Raw genomic sequence first — 6,000 nt, 5'->3', positions numbered from 1 at the left:
AAGATTGAAATCACAAGGCTGAAAGGTGATGCAAGTTTCACCAGTGACACAAGCAGAAAGCAAGAGCAGGGAATTATAGAAGGAGTAACAGCTGTTAAGATGAATAAAAAGCCACGTTATAGAGCATCTCTTGGGTATGCAGCAAGAGATACATACATCGATATCAAGCTTTACAAAAATGTGACACCTACTTTAATTGGTTGCTGTGATGAGAATAACACTACATATTATCTCCCTATTAAGCTTCTCTGTGCTATTATAAAATATGATCTTAAAGAATAAGTCTTGTGATTGTCTGTATGTTTCTAGTTATCAACAAATCAGATGACAAAATCACAACCAACAATGAATTAATCCTACTAACGAGTATTGTCTGTGTATCCAACGCTTGATATACGCTTCATTGTGGTACAAAAACTATTAGAAACACATTAATGAGCCACGTCGTAGCACTGGCTAACATGTTGCTTGGCACTGTAGTTTAATTTACTCCTGTTGAGTAATGTTTGCTAAAAACAGTTAAGTAATTTTCTAAAATTACTTAAAAATTAAACTATATATGTGACTCGTTTATAAGGATTTAGATCTTTAGTAAGAACCAATGGACTTGTGATTTGAATACCAACAACAGGAAAGTATTGAGCGACAGACAAACAAATGTTGGTTTTGATCTGTTCATTTTTTTTAATTTAACACAGGTACTTTGCAGGATAATAGAACATTTAAAGTCCTGGTTTCTTGCATGCTTCCTACACAATTTGAACCCCACCAGGGAAAGGAGGACTCCAGTAACAATGAAAAATACTATATGGCGAGGCAATTATTTGATCTAAAAAATCCTGTGAATTTACATATTAAAGGTGCATTCATTGATTTTTTTGGCCATATGGGTGTAGTGCAACAAGCTGCAGCAGACACGGAGAAACTTTATCATTCACTGGTCGTGTTTCTGGCCAAGTGGTGAATGTAATCTAAAATTCATTCTACTTTTACTTGTTGTTTGGTTGGTCTCCACCAACTTGAATAGTCTTAGCGAACCAAAACATTAATGTTGCGAGTGGTAAAAACAAAACAATGAACTGAAAGACATTAAAATGTTCTGTAGGGCTGAGAGAAACTGCTGACTTGGGTATTAATTATCTGTAGGCTGATCACTACGAGCGGATCCCTTCACATTATGCGTAGACAGACCCTATGTATAAAAATATTTATTTATGCAGCTTCAAGGAACAAGCATTACTTTAGGAGAAAGCAGAACTGAATGTAAAGGTGTTCAGATGGAACCTTCCCATTTTTTTGACCCAATTATTTCCCTCTGTACACTGCGGTTGTCCAATTGAATAGATTTTGCAGCCTTCTTGTTTGACCTGAAAAGGACCCCTTAAACTTTGAAAGGTTGCCACAGTAAATCAGTGTAATGCAATGCGCATTATCCTCTGCAGTGCTGACACTGGTCGTGGCAAAGCTGGCAAGATAAAACCCCATAAATAGTGGCTGTTGGAGATGAGAGCATAGTCAGGCGAGAGAGAGGGGACTGGGAGTTCACGACTGGATGGATGTCAGCTTGATCTATACTGAATCAACAGACAGAAAAAGGTGATAAAAAGGCTTAACCTCCTGAGCTGGTGAAGACACTCTCCTGATGCCCACCTCCATGTGTGCACAGTTTTGTATAGATACGGTATGTACATAACGGACACACTGACGTTTCCACTTGCAGATACTGACACACGTAGAGATAATGATGCACACAGAGACAGACACCAGAATACACAGCCCACTGAGATCGGGGGTGATCCTTGCCAAAACAAGCAACATCAACTGCTTTGAAAGTATTTCATATCATATTGACAGGATCAGTGAGAACAGGATGAAGAGGGAGAGAGAGAGAGAGAGAGAGAGTGGAGATGTAGAGGGAGGGTGGGATATAGATGAAAGACAACAGAAGGACAAAAAGCAAAGAGATCAAAAACAAGAAAGAAAAAAAGTTGGATTAAAGTTGAAAAATGAAAGCAAAAGAATAAAACAGGGGGAATAGGGGAGGGGGTTAACGCATAAACAATTTTGACACAAACCACTAGTTGAAAACAACACATACTGAGAAATCAAAGATAAGAGAAGGGGAGAGATAAGACACAGGGAGCGACGAGGAAAGCATAAGAAAGGGTGTGAGAAAAGAGAAGACAGAGAGAAACTTTTCTTTGTCAAAGTGGTAAAGCCTTAGCACTAAAGAAGGCTTCTTGCTCCTTCTCCCCTTCGACAATAAAACATGAAGGAAAACAGATGTGATAACCCTCGCTGCTCAATTGGATACAGTGTCAAGTACGGAGTAACACACACACACACACACACACACACACACACACACACACACACACACACACACACACACACACACACACACACACACACACACAGACAAACACTCTGTGTGTGGCCAGAGCCCCCTATCTGAGTACTAGTGCTCATCCTGACACTCCAAAGGGGCTCAGCGTGCGCACTGTCTAAGATGTTTAATTCATACAGCCGCCTGCTTGTGCTCAACATGAATGTGCGACGGAGGAGGATGGGAATGCGGAGCGTTATGCGCAACAGCCAGGCTGAGGATAATGCAGAGACACAAGAGAGGGAGGCTACATAAATAGAGAAAAGGAGAGAGATAATGCCAATGAATGAAGAAGAAGAGAGGCAGAAAAGAAAGTGATGTAGGAGTATCCACGGCGACAAAGAAAATACGATTATAGAAATAGACACAGCTGAAAACTGTGAAGCAATAAAATGATACCAGAGAGAGAGAGGAGAGAAAAATGAATACATGAAAGAGCACATTTGAAATACATTCTCAGATGCTGGCACACAGAATGAGTGATGGATAGAATTAGAGCAGCAAAACTAAGAGAGAGAGAAAAAAGAGGGAGAGGAAAAGTGACAAAACAGTGGAGGGAAATTTCGCAGACACACACAAAGACAAAAAAAACTGTGGAGATCTCATCCAGGCAGGCGGTGAGAGTGTTGAGGGTGTGTGTTGCAGGTCTCAGGAGAGGCAGGCAGGGGACTGAGTGCTAGTGATTTTCTGTCATATCTCTCTTTCTCTTCATCCCTCACGCCTGTTATCCACCTCCTCCTCCCTAACCCCACCCTCTCCACTGCAGCACATGTAGCAAAAGTAATACAGCATGTGTAGGCATCAATTTTAATTCATCCAAAGATCGATTCCATTGTGGGATTCATCGTGATACCTTGGTATAATTAGTTTCTCAAAATTAAGACCATGTTTTGCATGCAACCTGTTCCTTCCTGTCATAAAAAGAGGAGGTTGAAGGCTGTCTTCTCCCTTATTGCAACTATATGTAAAACCTTTGAGCAGAATGTACTTTTTAGTATATTTAGGACAGTTCAATTATATAAAAGGTTGATAAGTGAGATGAGAATTGATTGTGTATATCTGCCTAGCATAACGTGCCTTTTTAGTGGGCTTTTGTCTTATTCAGGCATGGAGAGTTCTAGAATATTGTACTCAAGTAAAAATAAAAGTACTTGTGTAAAAATGTACTTAGATAAAAGTAAAAAGTAGGTCAGTTAAAATGTACTCTGAGCAAACATTAGATGAGAACACTGATACCACTCGTATGTCTGTCCGTACAGTGTAACGCTGGAGCCAGCAGGCGGTTAGCTTAGCTTAGCATAAAGATTGGAAACAGGGGGAAGAAGCTGGCCTGGCTCTGTCTGAAGGCAACAAGATCCACTCACCAGCACCTCTAAAGCTCACTTAACTTTAACGTATATTTGCCTTGCATCAGCAATTGAAAATACAACTGAAGACATGATGCAGAACATAAACATAAAATACACACAAATAGACATAACCTTCCCTCCAAAAAAAAACTAAAGACCGAGAATTAGAAGAAAAACATTTTAAAGTAAAAACTAACCAAATTTATAAATGTAATAATACGTACAAACATATTTTTGTATCAGTAGCCTTTAATTGAGGCAGCTCAAAGGATTGGTTCATATTTTTGAGCATTGTCTACCTGGCAGTCGCATGTAAGTTTATTGCTGGGGTCACAACAATGCAACTGACAGACGTATGTCAAGTAAGTCCTACTTCAAAGGATCATTTTTGACTATTAATTAAAGGTCCAGTGTGTAGGATTTAATGGCATCTAGAAATTGCAGTTTGCAACCATTTGAATACCAATTGCCTAGAGTGTAGGAGAAACTACAGTGGCCGCGAAACTCGCAAAAAAGGGGAATAACCAGTGTTTGGTTTGTCTGTTCTGGGACGCTGTAGAAACATGGCGGTGCAACATGCATTAGTTGTTGCCATTTTAGGCATGATACACAAGGTGTCCTGATACACAAAAATGAAGGACAAAGAAACCTGACAGCCAATCAGAGACGAGTATTGTCTGCCAGGGTAGAAGACTTCATTATTGACCTGAGTGTGCACATTTAGCTGCTTTTGCTTCCATTGCTGTCTGTGAGAAAGTGGAAAATGAACAGCAGCATTACATACAACTGTGCTTACTATGCATTTGTCATGCCACTGTGGATACATGTATTGTGTTTGTGCACAGTAGAAGTGAGAGAAAGCACAAAATGTGTGGAGAACACACAGTCATTTCCAGGTGTGATCTACGGCGTCTCCTGCAGCGTCCAGAGGCCCGATGGAGGCTGCTGTTTGCAAACCAGAGGAGACCTGTCCCGACTGCAACGGCATGCCTCTCCAGCCACAACATCTGTAACATCTGTCAGGTAATCTTTTTTGCAAACTCAGTCTACATCTTCTGCGTGTGAGTAGATGTACACACACACAGCCCTGCAGTGAGAATCGTAACATCCTAGTTGGCCAATCACACACAGAATAAACAGAGAACACATAATACATGAAGATTAATCTGTTTATTATATGTACTCATCATGATATCAATATCATCATTAATATCCATCATTAGGCACCTTATATGTAGATAGACTGGGAGTAGAGACTTGGTCTGCATGCCTGTTGTTTACAAAAACACTCAGAACAGAATAGAAACATGCTGTCAACATGGCAGAAAAAAAAATCTTACATTTGTTGTCTTGAATGTGTTTGAGGTGTCAGTTACATGTTTGCTTCTACACTTGTTTATGCATAACTAATGTGAAACCTGTGAGCGGCTGTGACTGTTTCCTGCTAATTTGTTGAGAAATACGTGTGTATTTAGCGTCACCGTGTGTGTGTGTGTGTGTGTGTGTGTGTGTGTGCGCGCGCTCGTGTTTGTGTATTTTAAAGTCTTGGTTTGAGTGCATCTTACGTGCGTGCCAGCATGTGTGAAAGTTCTTGTGCAATAACGTTGTGTGAGGTTTAGTTTGGCGTTGTCTTGTGTAACAGTGCACTGTGTATCAGCATCTATGAGTGCGTGCCAAACCTCTTACAGGTACTGGGAGACTATGGACTGAGCCAGTTCAGGCAAGTCCTCGGACATCTTGGCACAGTTGCCAGATCTCAAGCTGGTTATACCTGGATATCAGAGCCAGAAATACAGTGGAAAGTTTCCCTCATGCCTCTGGAGGAAAATCTATTCCCTCGCTGCAGGTAGAAAGCCACCACACACTCTGGAGAGTTACAATAAAGAATCAATATTTTACTGCGTAGACCGAGGGTTATTACTGTGCTATAGCCTGGAATATGGATCACTAAAATGCACTGCTACATTTGTTATGTAGTGCAGAGCCTGCAAACAAATTTAGGTCTTGACCCAAAGTAGTGAATTAATTTTTGAAAAAAATTAATTTCAAAGACGCTTTGAGAGAAAAGGAATACATTTTGATACACGCTTTCAATAATTCTTCACAACCATGTTGAAGTGCAGAATTGCAATTTAGTTAGAACACAGACACAGTACTTTCTTTACAGGGCCACAATCAAAAATATGATGAAATTCAATGCAAGTGGTTCATATACTGTAAGATCACAAGAAGACCTTTTTTTCTTTTCCCTCCAGATTTCAGCAA

The sequence above is a fragment of the Siniperca chuatsi genome, linkage group LG17 (genome assembly GCF_020085105.1).
Source record: "Siniperca chuatsi isolate FFG_IHB_CAS linkage group LG17, ASM2008510v1, whole genome shotgun sequence".
Classification (NCBI taxonomy): domain Eukaryota; kingdom Metazoa; phylum Chordata; class Actinopteri; order Centrarchiformes; family Sinipercidae; genus Siniperca; species Siniperca chuatsi.
The sequence above is the reverse complement of the archived record's forward strand: the minus strand, read 5'-3'. Positions refer to the sequence as shown.